The 16,463-nt window shown below is 34.9% G+C and overlaps 1 protein-coding gene and 1 long non-coding RNA gene across 2 annotated transcripts in view; one reads left to right on the top strand and one right to left on the bottom strand.

The window, feature by feature from the left end:
• The window catches only part of LOC105504655, a 10,420-nt gene extending 8,481 nt beyond the window's left edge, over window positions 1-1,939 (top strand). The window contains exon 3 of the long non-coding RNA XR_001000640.1: window positions 1,788-1,939. This is a non-coding gene — a long non-coding RNA (uncharacterized LOC105504655). The remainder of the gene's footprint in view (window positions 1-1,787) is intronic.
• Window positions 1-16,463, bottom strand: part of PCDH9 (protocadherin 9) — a 959,605-nt gene that overhangs the window by 732,946 nt on the left and 210,196 nt on the right. The gene's annotated exons all lie outside the window — the stretch shown is intronic.

Raw genomic sequence — 16,463 nt, 5'->3', positions numbered from 1 at the left:
CCTCCCCATGGTGGGCTCCCTCTCCTGCCCGAGCCTCCCCACTGCTGGGGCTGAGGAGTATGGGGGCACTGAGCCTTACTAGCAGGCAGCTCCAACCACGGCCCCGGTGCAGGATGCACTAGGTGAAACCAGCTGGGCTCCTGAGTCTAGTGGGGACTTGGAAAACTTTTATGCGTACCTAAGGGATCGTAAATACACCAATCAGCTCTCTGTAAAACAGACCAATCAGCTCTCTGTAAAACAGACCAATCAGCTCTCTGTAAAATTGACCAATCAGCTTTCTGTGAAATGGACCAATCAGCAGGATGTGGGTGGGGCCAGATGAGGGAATAAAAGCAGACTGCGCCAGCTAACCAGCAGTAACGTGGTGCAGTCCCATTCTGCTCTGGGGAAGTGGTACAGTTTCACTCTTTACAATAAATTTTGGCAGTGCTCAAACTTTGGGTCCATACTGTTTATAAAAGCTGTAATACTCACCGGGAAGGTTTGCAGCTTCACTGCTGAAGCCAGTGAGACCATGAACTCACCGGGAAGAAAGAACAAATGCAGACACGCTGCTTTTAAGAGCTGTAACGCTCTTCTCAAAAGGTCTGCTGCTACATTCCTGTCAGGGAGACCGCTAACCCACCAGAAGGAAGAAGCTCCAGACACATCTGAATGTCTGAAGGAACAAACTCTGGATACACCATCGTTAAGAACTGTAATACCGTGAAGATCCAAGGCTTCATTTTTTAAGTCAGTGAGACCAAGAACCCACCAATTGTGATACAATATTATTAAGGCTCAATTAAAAAAAATAAGAGCAACAAGTCAATTGTTGCTTAAGTCAACTGTTAACTACAAATATAATCCAAGATAAACCACCAACTCCTTTGAAGTGCTGGGAGTCCTTTGCCATCAAAATCAGCTTTCTGTCCATGCTGTAATAATAGTTATTTCCCTAGCCAATCCTTTAGAACATCTTGCTTCTCAAGCAGATTGGGTTTCCCACATTCACAAAAGATTAAACCAATACTTAGAAAGCCAAACTATCTTGCCAAAGTGACGTAGCTAATAAGTTCAACACACAAATAAGTGTGTCTGATTCAAATGTTTATTTTCCAACTAGAGAGCCCATAAGCTTAATTTTATAACAACTTACATAAATAAAAGCGGCGATTTGATGTTTAAGATTCAAATAGTTATTGTGCTTCTATTGACAACATTAGTATTTAATATAAAACAGCAAACTAATTTTAAAACTGAATTCAACACTTAAAAATTGTGTCTTGAAAGTTTTAAGAATTATATCCTCAAAAATGATGTCATCAGTTGTAAAGGGGCAATAATAGGGAGCTATGCCATGCTGCAGGGAATCCCAAGTTTTAGTGTGTTACTTTCTCACTACTTACAAAACAAGGGTAGAGAGAAATCCCAACAAGGGAAAAGCACTGGCTTGTTCCCTGGCTGGCATGGTCTGAGAATGCTCTTGGTACAGCATTCTAAGTACCTAGGAGAGAATGTCAATCCCCTTGGTTTAATTAGGACCAGTGTTGTTTGGCTGTGACTGAAAGCTAGAGAGAGGACAACATGGGATCTAAGAAACAACAGGAACAGACGCGGCTGTGTATGCTTAGGAGGGCAGAGAGGACAGCAGAGTCCTCCGAGGTAACAGTGAATCCCAGGTACCCTGCTTAAGAGCAGAACCTTGAGGAGGCCATCTTTGTCACTCCCAAACTTGGATATATCAGCTATATTAGGCTTCTTTAGCTTTTACTTCTTACTTGCCTTGTTTTAATTTCTACCAGTACAGATAACTACACGGCAGAAAACTTGTAAGAATTTAGTCTTGCTCAGGAAGATTTTCAGCTTATTGATGGTTCCTCACAGTTCCTGTCCAAAAATGTAGGTTTCTGCTGTATCGAATCATTTGTTAAATAAATATTTATTATATGAAATAATGCCAAGAAATGTGCTCCTTGTTTTCAGAAAGAGTTACAGCCACACTAGTTATATAACAAGTAAGCTAGTTAGATTCTCTTGTAGAATGTCTTTATCTTCAGATTTTCCTTGGGGTGAAAAATTTAAAAGATTTAAAATGTTTGGTTTTATGTAAAGCCACACCATTAATTGTTAAAACATAGAAAGCAGAGTAATTATTAAGAAAAATATTTATTATTAAAATTTTAATTTGATATGTCAATAACCTCACTATTAAACAGATATTTACTAAGGATGTTAAAGCTTCTTATATAAATTCATAAGCTAGTCAATAACTTCCTAATTAAACTCAAATTTAAAACTAGATAAAATGATGTTCTCAAAATTTATATTAAAATGCTTATGCTTATAATCTAGACATATACATGATATTGTATTTTATACTGTTAGAATGGTAATCAAATGTGTTCAAGTCTGAAATTTTAAATGTATTAAGTCTGTCCTAAAAGTCATTATTCTGTTTAAAATTAATTTTACAATTAATCAAGAGTCTAAGAATTAAATCTTTGCATTTCTCGTGTCTCTTTCTTAAGAAGATAGAAAAACCCTCACCAATTTTTAGAGATCAATAATGATCACTGTTTTGTTTCCAAACAGGACCAGTGATGTGCTAAATCTAATTTTTCAGAATTTCGCTTTCACCAAAATAAAGTTATTCTTCCTGAGAATTTAATCTTCTGTGAACTTCTTCTTTTTTGTGTGTATTTGCCATCCAACTCTACTTTTATTTAACAGTTTTATTTAGGTATTTTTGTCTCTAATTTAAAATATAATAAATTGTGTTCAAAATGGGACATATTGATCAGTCCATTAATTATCAGGCTATCTGATCTAGTTCTTTCATTTTCTAGTTCTTTAATATCAATTACTATTTTTTTTTCAGCCATCTATGTCTTGGGCCTTTCTGTACTCCCTGTGTGTACATGGAGGCTTTTTTTTTAAATTTGTTTGTTTTTAATGTTAAACGTAGAAATCAGATTTAGACAGAGATGATTTTAATGGAGCCACTAATCAGTTTATGAAACCACCTTGACCTTTACCAGACCCAATTTCCTCAGTCTCCCAAACTGATTGACCTGGTTTATTTAAGGAGCTTTCTCACAATTGTAAGTGTATACCCATACACATACACATACATGGTATGTGTATATGATTTAGAAATTCACTGAGCAAACATACTAATGAAAGTATTAAGTTATATGTCAAAAGCGACTTTACAAATAACTACCTTGCAACAAAGCTCTTATCTGATTACTAAAAAGCCATTTTATATATAAAAAAATACATTCTGGCCCTTTGCATTGGGCTTTGAGCAACTTGAAGTAATGGTAAAAAGAAAAAAAAAGATTCATCTCCTTATTCCATAGTATGCTTATTATCAACATGTATTGTTATCACATTGTTTTAAGGAATTATAATGACACAAGTTCACTTTCACATTTCACTTTTTTATTCTATGTGAGGATATCTACACAAGATATGTTTCTTAATATTAATCAGCCCTTGATGGATACACATATTATTAGATAGATCTAGCATTTCCAGACTTTGAATTGAATATACCTGGCAACATCACATCCAACAACTTAAATGAAGATGAAAAGAGAACCAACATAGTATGAAGCAGGAATTTTTATTACTTCATGCACTGCCAAGGAGCCTGTCCCTGTTGCAAAATTACTCATGATACACGCAAGATGTTTTATTCTCTAGTCTATTCATTATAACTACAAAATTAAATAACACTTTACAGGAACTCTTTTAATGATTGCTCCTCATTATTATAGATAGCACAGGAAGTAAGAGTCTTTATTTTGAAAAATAGTCTCTTTAAAAGGTATATCTGTCACGAGTTCTCTATCCTGCTAGTCTCTAGGGAAGGCAGATGGATGTGCCCATTTCCGTGTGTAGGGGAAATGTAACAGACCTGACCGAGCCTCTGATAAATCTTCTCTATAGTCCCGTTAGTTTTGATGAAGTTCTTTGAGAAACTGAGAAGAGTAAAATGCCTGTGAAAAACGTCCCTATTCTGTAGTGTGGTGTTGTCAGGACCCTGATTTATTTACTAGAAGGAATTCGGTCACAGAGGTAAAAATTAACTTTTTTTTCTTTGTTATATACATTTGCTTCGTGCAAACATATGGTTAAAAGCCTGGCTATAGATGGAAAGACTTTTCACAATATGATACATTAATTATCAGATTCCTTTAAAATATTCCCACAAAATATTGGCTTCTTAAATATTTTTAAAAAAGAAATTTATAGGACGGTTCTGGTGGCTCGCATCTGTAATCCCAACACTTTGGGAGGCCCAGGAGGGCGGATCACATGAGGTCAGGAGTTCGAGATCAGCCTGGCCAACAAGGCAAAACCCTGTCTCCATTAAAATCCAAAAATTAGACGGGCATAGTGTCAGGTGCCTGTAATCCCAGCTACTCAGGAGGCTGAGGCAGGAGAATCTCTTGAACCTGGGAGACAGAAGTTGCAGTGAGCTGAGATTGTGCCATTGGACTTCAGCCTCGGTGACAGAGACTCCGTCTCATAAAAGAAAGAGAGAGAGACAGAGAGAGAGAGAGAGAAAGAAAAGAAATTTATAGCATGATTTTTTGTTGTATTTCAAAATAAATATGTTTTAAAATGTTGGCAGTAAGCAATACAGTATGGGCTTCCATGGAGTCCAGGTTGGAATCCAGCTTTTTTCACTTGGGAAAATGTGTGAGTTTGGAAATGTTTCTTGAACTGTGCTTCAATTTTCTTAGCAGAAAGTAGATAAAGAAACAGTTTCAAATTTATGGGATTTGGGGAATGATTAAATGAGATATTTTATTTAAGCCTCTTGTTATTCCTGACAAATAATAATAAATAAATTCTTTAGCTACTATTATCAGCATTGTCCAACCACTCTTTGGATTTTTCTGTAACTTTAAGGGACAAAGGTGACTATTTTGAAGTGGTCTACCTATCAATAAATATTCCTTTCCAAATTATTTTTGTGATCTTTCTCCTCCTCTCTGTAATTTAGCTTCTATAAAAGTGAAGTCCCCTTTGTAAAGAGGAGAACATAGGAGAAAGAGAACAGGTACTGTGTTCCAAGTGTTTTCTATTAAAAAATATCAGGATAGGAGAGGAATACTCAAAAATTAAGGTACCTCAAAACTAGAAGATTCCCATTCCCAAAACTCTGATCTCTTAAAAAAAAAAAAAAGTTGTAGGAAGAGGAGTAGGGAAGATAAGTTGTTTTGTGAAGTCAGGGGATTTTCTTTTATTATTTGAGTTCGCTTTAAATCATTGGCCATTCATTTTGAAGATTTAGGTAAGTTTGCTGGGCTAGCAACTTACTATATAAAAACAGAGCTAAGTAGGATTTTCTATGCAACAATTTCAGGTAATACATATTACATTGTCATTAGAACTCATTCCCCTCTCACACAGACACACAGAAACACAAAAATGCACACACACTTACACTTTAAAACTTTAGGAATACCTTTCACTTTCCCCAAACATTCCATGTGTGCTCACTATGACATCCCATATCCTTGCCAGTAAACTGATCTTAAGGTCCTTGTGCCTCCTGCAGTGGCAATTATACTAAATTAAACCATAATAATGGCAATGCACACATTTTAAATATCTTTCACAAATAATATGCTTATTTCTAATTTCCAAAGTAAAGAAATGCATTTAGCTAGGTGATAGATGGTGATTGCATTCTCTCAGTGAGAGCAAAGTATGAGTAGGGTGTTTTGATATTCTTCTAATAACATAATTCTGCTTATTTCATAGGTATTTAGTCCTGCCCTATAGCCAGAATGACCTTAGACAGAATGGCCTTTTTAGATGATTAATGTAAAAAGTAGTAGTAGGCATCATTACATAACAGTATAAAAATTGGATCTTATAGGCCAGGTGCGGTGGCTCACGCCTGTAATCCCAGCACTTTGGGAGGCAGAGGCAGGTGGATTACGAGGTCAGGAGACTGAGACCATCCTGGCTAACACGGCGAAACCCCGTCTCCACTAAAAATACAAAAAAATTAGCCGGGCATGGTGGCGGGTGCCTGTAGTCCCAGCTACTTGGGAGGCTGAGGCAGGAGAATGGCGTGAACCCGGGAGGCGGATTTTGCAGTGAGCCGAGATCACGCCATTACAGTACAGCCCAGAGCAAGACTCTGTCTCAAAAAAAAAAAAAAAAAAAAAAAGATCTCATAAGGAGAAATATTATTATAACACACTAAGTCCAAGACCTAAAAGAATTTGAAACATGGAGGATAGATTGTGGATGAATGTATAAAATACAAAACCAGAATAGAAATGGAAGAGGCTTCTCTGGTAATTTAGGTCATTGGTTCTGAATCTTGGCTGAAATTGTCAGAATTACCCGAATAATGTATCAAAAATACTGATTCCCAAGTCTCAATCCATAAAGATTTGGTTGGTTAGATCTGAAAATAAGTATTTGTAGTCATATCTCTGGCAATTTTCTGCAGTCCCTTTCACACAGATCGTTGGACCATAACTTAGAACTCAGTGACCTAGAAGAAGAAGGCAGATCGGTGACGGAATATATTTAAAAACACAGAGATGTTTTAGCTTTTTAAGTTGAATTAAGGTCATTTATTCTAAAAAGTGTCTCTTATGAGTACTTATTTGGATGTAATTTTTATTTGTTTAGTTCCTATTATGTAGTGAGCATTACTACATTTAATATCATATTTGATGATTGTATCTAATATATTGCTATATAGTATATATTTCAATGAGATATAAGTGACTTATTTATAAAAATCCCTTAATTACAATTTCATAACTTATTTATACATTGAAAGGAAAATATAACTTCAAATATTTTTGCAAACATATAATAGGATTCCATTTTAAAGGGAAATGATATAATTTCAAAAGGAAAATACTTTTTTAAAGAACAAAAATTGATCTAAGCCTAATTTGTCGTCCAATGTCAACATCCAAAGTATTTGCATATACTAATGCTTCACTATTAGTACCAGTGTGTGAACATATTGCCTTGAAAAACTCCAGAGAGTATCAAAACTTATTCTGGATCTTTTTCTGGAAAATTGTCCTAAGTGTACAACAGCAGAAAGATCTATTCTCCAAAACTTCCCAAACAGCAGTACTTCAGGGTTGAAACAGCTAAAAATATTTTAGAACATTGGTTCATTGTTATGGCATTGAATATTGTACCAAAATATTTGTAAAAATGTAAGACACAATTATAAATATGAAAAGATAAAATTTTGAGTTAAAAAAAGCACAAATAGGTTCCATATAGGAAGCTAGTAAATCTGTTAATACATTTATGTATGAATATAAAGACTGAAAAGAAGAATTAAAACATATTAAGACAGTGGGTTTCAGAGGGGTTTTTAATATTTAATTTTAAAACAAATTTAATAATAAAATATAAAAAAATTAGTAAAATAGTATTAATTTGGCTTAAAAATTCTTCTGCATCCGTTATTTGTGGTATAATTGAAAACATATGGGAGCATGGCATATAGAGGAGTAAGAAATAACTTAAATTCACTCATTCAGCAAAAAGTTGTGAACCATACAGTATATTCAGGCTATGTATATATTGGAATTTGAATAAGAATCCTCATGTGCATGCAGGTAATGTCCACTTTTGTTTCCATGTTCCTCATTTTGACAAGTGCTGATCAACAATTTGTGTGAACAAATCCCAGGACTGATGCATCTCTGAGTCCTTGTGCATATGGTTAACAATTTTCTCCAAGTGTCTTTCCTGAATTTGAGAATGGTTGAGGTATTTGTAAATATATTAACGTGACCTCATGAAAAACATAAAATGAAAATATCTCACTGCTTTTAGAACAACTGGTACATGGAAAATGCTTCTGGTCCTCTGTGATTGTACTCAATGGGAAGGCTTCAAATTGAAACTTATTTCATCATTCATATTAGCATCCTTCATGAAACACACATATATTTATTATGTATATGCTGCAAAAGCATACATACATTTTATTAAACTTAGAGTAATTTCTCATCAGTGTTGCCTACAGTTGCATAGATTTGGAATAAGGGAATAAAACAAAACATAATAATATGGAACAAAATAATGAAAAGTTCTCAGCAAATCCTTTGTTACTGTTTACATTCTTTTTAGCAGTTAAAATTGCTAGAGCCTATTCAAAGTTACTGGAGAGTATAAAGCACTATAACTAACAGTGGAATTTCTTTTAAGTACTAGCTACCCACTGGGAAAAGAACTGTATCACATTTCTTTTCTATGTAAACAATTTAGGCAAAGAGAAATCAGCTAGTACACAATCTATAAAATTGTTGGTTTATTTTTTGTGAGGTGAGGACTGTGTGTAATTATATATTGTTTTGTTTTATTGTTATTCAGGAAATAGGCTAACTCTATATTTTCAGTCCTGGCAACAAATTCCAGTGCTCTTTACCCCATTGTCTACTATATACTTTTTACATAGATATCCCTCAGTGATAAGTAAGAGTCAGCATATTCAAAACAGAATTTTCTATACTTTCTCCACCCACCAATATTATCTTTACTCTGCATCAAATCACCTCTTCTTACTTTCTCTTCTGCTGTTTAAAAAGAAGTCTGGAAGCCTAGACTCATCTTAAATAAACCCTCTCCTTCTACCCAACATTTGGCAATTATATCTGGTCAATTCTTTTTTACTTACATATTTTCTTATATCCACTGTATACCTATCAGTGTAAGAGAATCATCACTTGCCTATCTGCTTCTAATCTAGCCAATTCTGAATACCCATGGTGCACCTAAACTCCTTCATTCATGGAGTATATCCTTCACCTATAGTCTAAATTCTAATAGAACAAGAACATTAAAATATTGAATCACAAGTTTATCACTTATTAAATGCATTCTATCAATTGTATGTAATAAAGATGAATAAAATAATTACTACTTTTCTAAAACAAAACTATTTTATTTTTATTTTTACTTTTTATTTATTACCAATCTCATCTTCATTATAGCAGCTCAGAGCCTAACCTTCTACACAGTGATTTTCAAACCTTAGTGTTCATCTCAATCAACTGAGGGCCTCGTTTAAACACAGGCTACTGGTCTCAGTGTTTCTGAATCAGAAAACTTAGTGTTGGGCTGTAGAATTTGCCTTTCCAACAAGCTTGTATATGAGTCTGATGTTAGGACTGTACATTGAGAAGCACAATTCTAACACACAGTGTAAACACCTCTTCCAGATTTCAGAGCTGTTCATAATTTCAACCTACTTATCTCATTGTACTTAGTGCAGACTTCTCTGCTAGATAGATGTGGATTCATTGGGAAATTGACACAAAAGTTGCAAGTCTCCTCACTTGTACAGGCCTCTTCAAAGTCCTTATAATTTGTTTTCTTTTCTTTAAAGAGAGCTCCACAAATATATAAGCCTCAAGTCACAAAAAGCCTAGATCCTCCCCTGAATCAAGCATCTAGGATTTTTTATTGACTCCAAGTACGTTAAATTCCTTTTCATTTCTGTGCCTTGTCTTATCTGTACTTCTTATTTAGTCAGGAGATTTAGCCCTCACTCTGCATTTGTTTCTCTCCCACAGCAGATTCCACCCATCGGTGACTCTCAAGACCATTTATTTATTTACTAAACGGATCAAACTCTTTTTTATTTTATTGATGGCTATCTGCCTTGGATTGTTACTAGTTCTCTTTTTAAAAACACTTGGTATTCAGGTCACTTTTTTTTTTTTTCAGTGTTGAATGTATTAAATACAATATAGTTATTATCAATAAAACAAAGACATGCAACAGATCACATAGTAAACACTATACATTGGAATGTTTCTATTTAATAAAGAGATGTCCTACTAGCCTTAAAATGTAGAGAGTATGTGACTGTCTTTAAAGAGTCCAAATATAGACCAGGTGCGGTGACTCACGCCTGTAATCTCAGCACTTTGAGAGGCCAAGGCGGGTGGATCACAAAGTCAGGAGATCGACACCATGGTGAAACCCCGTCTCTACTAAAAACACAAAATAAATTAGCCAGGCGCAGTGGCGGACGCCTGTAGTCCCAGTTACTTGGGAGGCTGAGGCAGGAGAATGGCATGAACCTGGGAGGCGGAGCTTGCAGTGAGCTGAGGTCGCGCTACTGCACTCCAGACTGGGCAACAGAGCAAGACACCATCTCAAAAAAAAAAAAGAGTCCAAATATAAAATCCTTTTGATGCCACTTTACCAAACTACATATCTGCTAATTAACTAACTGATGTTCAGGAAATATGAAGAGCAAGTTAATGAAGTTAATTAAAATAACTATAAAAATAAAAGCTGATATTTATTGAAGACTGTCTAATGGGCAGGCACTGTGCTAAGAGGTTTACACATATTAATAGATCTAACCTCAATTTTTCCTTAAAATTAACTACTATTATTGCAGTGGTTGTTATTTTAAGATAAAACTGAACCTAGACAGGTTAATAAGTTTCTCAAAGTCCCCCAGCTAGTATAGAATACGGATTCAAACCCCCAACTACAGGACTCCAAAGACTTAACTTTAATTTACCTAATCAGGTAAATTAGCAGCTGTAATCCATTACGTTGAGACACAGTGGGTGCCTCACAGTGGGGAAATCCTTTCAATCATTTTTCTTCTCTCTATTGCCTATAAAAGCCTGTTAGGCAGGAAGCTAACTTCACTTAGCTATAACTTCACTTAGCTATAACTTCACTTAGCTATAGCACAACAGCACAAACAGGTATACTTGGAAATCAGGAGATTTCCAATGTCATTTTTATAGCTTTCAGACCAATAAATACCAGCTAACAGATTTTGATGATGGCTATTATTTGATGAATGTCCTATTAGTCCTAGAATCTTCTATTACCAGTTTATCTTGTTCTATTTGCAATATTCTTTTCCTTCGTTGTGTATGCATTGCCCAATTCATGAAAGTTCTGGACTCCTGCAGTGATTTTTTGTCCTTAATGACAAAAATACACCTCAGGACATATTTACATTACAACTGGACCTTTACTATTAATAATTGAAAGAAATGTAATTCAAACTCAGATCAGTCACCATTGATGGGAGGTAGAAAATAGTGGGTAAAGTAAATTGTGGGATTATTTGAATTCCATTTTTCCAAAGTAGAAAGATTAGATATTTAGTTCTATTTCTCTGCAGTTAATCTTGTATGGATTCAAAAGAATTTCACATTGTGATATTTATCACTATATTCGTATGACTTAAAAGTGAGTAATATAATTTCCTACATCAATGTAAAACTACAGAAAAATGAAATGAAGACATATGTATAACATGCTTGCAATAATTTACAATTTCTGACTCTATTTAATACAGTGCCACATTTTTTCTTCATATATCATTTGTATTGCCCCTTTTAATCATGATGTTATTACTCTATGATAAAGTAATGTCAAATATTTACTTACAGAACTGTCACCCCCCAGAACTTATTAGGCACACATTACATTCAATGTAAACATGAGGAAACAGCAAAATATGTGTCTATATCCTGCATTTATAGTCTAAATTCTAATAGAACAAAAACATTATTCAAATAGTGGATTATAAATTTATCATTTATTAAATGCATTTTACCAACTGTATATAAAAAAGATGAACTAAAATAATTACCACTTTTCTAAAACAAAACTATTTTATTATAATCTTGGGAGATGGAAAATTTGCCAGAATGCTTTTCTTTAGATATCTGTTAAATTAATATTTTAGCGGTCACTCAACTACTGAGAAGTATTATTCATATGCCTAAAATGAAATATCTTCTGTACAGCACCTACCTATCACAGTCATGCAAGAAACTGTGTCTCATATGAAACATCACTAGAACATTGTAATAGGACCTGAGGCATTTCATTTTTAATTAGGCAAAAAGACTAATCAAATTAAACATAACAGTACTAACAGACTAAATAACCTATTTGGAGTGAGTCATGCTTGATGGTTGGAGAGCTGAATATTGTAGGCTGCTCTTCTTAAAATTATCCTGCAAAAATGTTTTGCCCTTGATGGGGATGTTCACATTTAGATCACTTGTTCCTTGAAAATATGACTAGGTGGCTACTAATATCAGCAAACCTGTACTCCCAAATAATGAAGTACCTATTTTGAAATCCATCTTTCTTTTACTCAGCAAAAACAGTACTCTTCTTTATTGCTTTATAAAGAGAACACATTTCATTTCAATTATCAGTTAAATCATGAAACTAAGGATAAATACATGACCTTGCCTTGACTACAGTGTCCTATGTAGAGCAGTAACTTGTTTCTTTTTCTTCACTTGCTTCCTACCTTCCCTCCTTTCTTCCTTTTTCTTTCTTTCTTTGGCAAATCTGAAATCATTCTGTGGTTTCTGAGTCTTGCTCTGTCGCCCGGGCTGGAGTGCAGTGGCCGGATCTCAGCTCACTACAAGCTCCGCCTCCCGGGTTTACGTCATTCTCCTGCCTCAGCCTCCCGAGAAGCTGGGACTACAGGCGCCCTCCACCTCGCCTGGCTAGTTTTTTTTTGTATTTTTTAGTAGAGACGGGGGTTTCACCGTGTTAGCCAGGATGGTCTCGATCTCCTGATCTCGTGATCCGCCCGTCTCGGCCTCCCAAAGTGTTGGGATTACAGGCTTGAGCCACCGCGCCCGGCCGATTTTAAAAGGTTTTTAAATGGAGATTCTATAGTTACTTGTTGAATAGAATATTAAACTATTAGAAATTAAATAAATTTAACCATATAAATTATAAAAATTATGAAATATATTTATTATTTTAATAATGTATGTGTGTGTGTGTATGTGTGAAAGAGAGAGAAAAAGTGAGAGTAAGCCTGGCCATCATGTTTTCTCTAGTGATTTACATTCTTTTTCAAGGCACAACAAGTTATTGCCAACAACATTTAATTACTTTGTCTGATTTTTCACTGATGCAAGAAACAAAGATAAAACAACAAAAACAAAATAAATGGTGAGACTTCAACATTTTTCCTGATGAATGAACACTGATAAGAAAATTCTGAATCATTTTTCCAGCCAGTTAATACTACTCATGGACTAATGAACAGCAAGACTACAAATACGTTGAATGGTTAGTGAGTCACATTTTTTTGCATTTCATGAACATTAGAGACAGCCTCTGACTCATCCAGCTTCTGTCCCCATAATTGGGATGATTCCTGCACTCCTCTCCTCCAACGAAATCAAACAGTTAATGCTAAAACACTAAAAATAGACAAATATTTCCTTTTCTTATGTAAAACGATTAAAGAGTCACACTGTAGAGAAAATTCTGAAGTGTTACCATATCATAAAAGGCCCAGAAGATCAATTGTAGCGGGTCTAAGTGTAAATTGGCTGGCATTAGACATCCTGGAGAAAAGAGCACCCTTCTCTCAGACCTCGTGGAGATAATTAGGCCCAATTACTAGGTGAAGTCACTGTACTCATTGAAGACTCAGACAATGTGTCAATGTGTGCATGTGTGTGTGTGTTCCATAAGAATTGTGGCATAACAAAATTATAGCTGTGATCACATAGTAGTCTTTTTTATTAATAACATTTCTGTGATTAGAAAAGTGATAACATGGTCACTGTAAAAATTTTAGAGTATCTATGTGAATGTATTGGAAAAACATAAATCACTCATGAAATCACCACTCAGAAATAACCAGTGCTAAAATCCTATTACAGTTTTTCAAGGCCATATCCTAAACATATGCTTGTTTTTAATGTAACACACACACACACAGTCCCACACATATTTCCCCTTCCTGAAATATGGATCATACTTTCATATCCTATTTTTGTTAGTTAATTTTATGACATAAACATTTTATCCCATATCAGTGAATTTTAAATTTTAAAAAAATCATGATTTCATCTTCTGGATGTAGATTATTTAACCACCTATCTGTGGTAAACAGCTGCATGCATATTTTTTCTCCATATCTCTGATTATTTTCAATGATATAAGCACCTGGATGTCACTTAAGTTTTTGATTTTTATACACTGTAATTATAACACAATGCTTTATTTAAATATATCATTGAAACCCATGCTTCATGACCACATAACCTATTATTTGTACATAGACTGAACCTGCTCACTTATCATTCCTCAGATGATAGTCTCATTCATCTTTAATTGGTTGTCCTTGGATATTGTTGATGGATAAGAAAAAATAAAATCAAAGGTTAAATAGGAAAAATACAATGTCCCATATAAAAACAATTCTAGATTTGAGAAAAACAGGTTTAACATAAGACTATTGACCTTAACTGTGAAAAAAAACAGACAAGAGAGGAAAGGCCATGAGAGTAGATGACAAGACATTACCAGAACAATTGTTATCATTACGCGATAAGCACCACCTGTGTCCCATGCTCTTGTTCTAATTCTCAGTGTAACCCAACACTCTGGCCATCAGCCTATTTCAAACTCGGTTTACTTGTTCTTCAGAAACAGTTTTGTTTCCTTCATATTCAAGGTGTTTAAAAACAGAGATCAAAACATATATTTTCCTGTTCAAATATGAAACTAGTCAGAACTCTTTTACTTTCATTAAATCTAGGAAATGTATTTGTCCCCACTAAAAGAAGAATTACTTTCTGTAAAGTGATAGTAATACTAGCTTACAATATACACTTTTTACTAAAATTCTGTCCCCACACAGCTGTTCTGAGCCCGGTTAATAAGTAAGATCGTCTTATATTGATGCCCTTTGTAGAAACAAAGAACTAGCAATATGTAGAGGTAGAAACTGCCACAGGTAGCACAGGCACAGTCCTATACTAGATGCTCTCATATTGCTCTCCTTGAGTAATATCCTTTTAAGTTGATGGTATCTTCTAGAACTTTTACTCATTTGTAAGAAAAAAATTGAAATCTTCAATCTTTCCCCAGAATGTTCTCTCTATTACGCTACTTACCTGAGGTATGATTTTCTGTTGATAACATCATTGCTTTTATCTTAGTTCTACCAAGCACACTTAATGATATCTACTTGACTTTCTTTCTTATTTTCTTTAACAAGGTTCTGAGCCACATTCACTCTACTCAAAATTCCACCCTGCCCCCCACACACATAGCCAATCCTTCAGCAGGTGACCTATTTCTGTACCACTATTAACTGACTTCTTTATAGTTTCTTGGGAAGAAGTGGCCCAATTAGTTTTGAATCATGTTTTTGATCTCCTACCCCTCCTACGATCTTATTCTTCCCTCTGAACTTCTATTGCCTCCATCTACCATTTCTGTGCTTGTAAATGAGTTAAAATATCCTCAACGTTCGAAAACCTCTTTTGAGCCTTGCTCCTCTGCAAGAAGCTGCCCCATCACTCCTTTTCTTAGCTACCAAATTTCTTGAATTAATTGTCTACCTTTTTTTTAACTCTAAAATAACCACTGCCTCCCATTTCACAGTGAATTCATGATTGTCAATTCCAAAGATCAATTCCAAAATGAGTTTTGGTTCTAATCAAGTTTCCTTGACTTCACAAACGCATTTAACAAGAGGATACACCACATTTGTAACAATTTTCTTCTGAAACATACATGGAGATTATTGACTCCTGGCTCTTCATTTACCACCTTTTCCTGCTATCTACATGGGCAACTCTTTTGAAGACACCTCTTTAATTGCTGATTGAACCTGGGCCTCACTCTCTTGTGTTATTGGTCTGCACACACTCCCTAGACAGGCTCACTGGCTTCTGTGGCTCTATAAGCAGGTAAGTATCAAATCTGAAGATGTGTGGGCAAATGTGAAAAATATGGCCTGAATTTTAAGTGAGATTTGGAATGTGTAATACTGAAGATAATGAAGCTTAATTTACAAAAGCCAAACTTTGTTAGTTTTCTCTTCATTGAGCTTTGCTTCTCCTCTCTACTTCTGGTATTTCAATGGTATCACCACCTAGCCAGCCGCTCAACTTTGAAGTCATCAAAGTTAATTTGATAAATCATCTTTATCATTTGTAAATCATCAGACTTACCCTTCTTTGTTGCCATCTCTCTCAAGGACTGATTTCTAATCTACTTTGCTTACCACCATCGCAATTACCTTTCAAATACCTAGAATGGAATATACATTCAATAGATTCAAAAGGCTTAAAAACTTTGATGATTCTCTCAGCAGCATTCAACATCCACCTACTATTCATTTTTTTTACATGTTAGTCCCAACCTCGATTTCTAATCTCTGTTCTTGCATAATTGTTCTCTTCATTCTACTTAAGGAAAAGTAATCTCTCTCATCTGTGTTCCTATGGCTCATTGTTCCTGTCAGTAGTTATAGCTCTCAACTACTTCTGTTTTATGAAATTATTTTCATGGCTGTCCCTCCAGTGAAATTATAAGTTCCTGATTGGTAGTGGCCATAATATTCAACTCAATTCCCACACCAGTACAATTCCTAGTAAATATTTGAAGCTCAACATATATTTTAATAGTGAATTTCAATA

The sequence above is a fragment of the Colobus angolensis genome, unplaced genomic scaffold (genome assembly GCF_000951035.1).
Source record: "Colobus angolensis palliatus isolate OR3802 unplaced genomic scaffold, Cang.pa_1.0 Scaffold94, whole genome shotgun sequence".
NCBI lineage: Eukaryota > Metazoa > Chordata > Mammalia > Primates > Cercopithecidae > Colobus > Colobus angolensis.
This window is presented reverse-complemented; position numbering and strand designations above follow the sequence as displayed.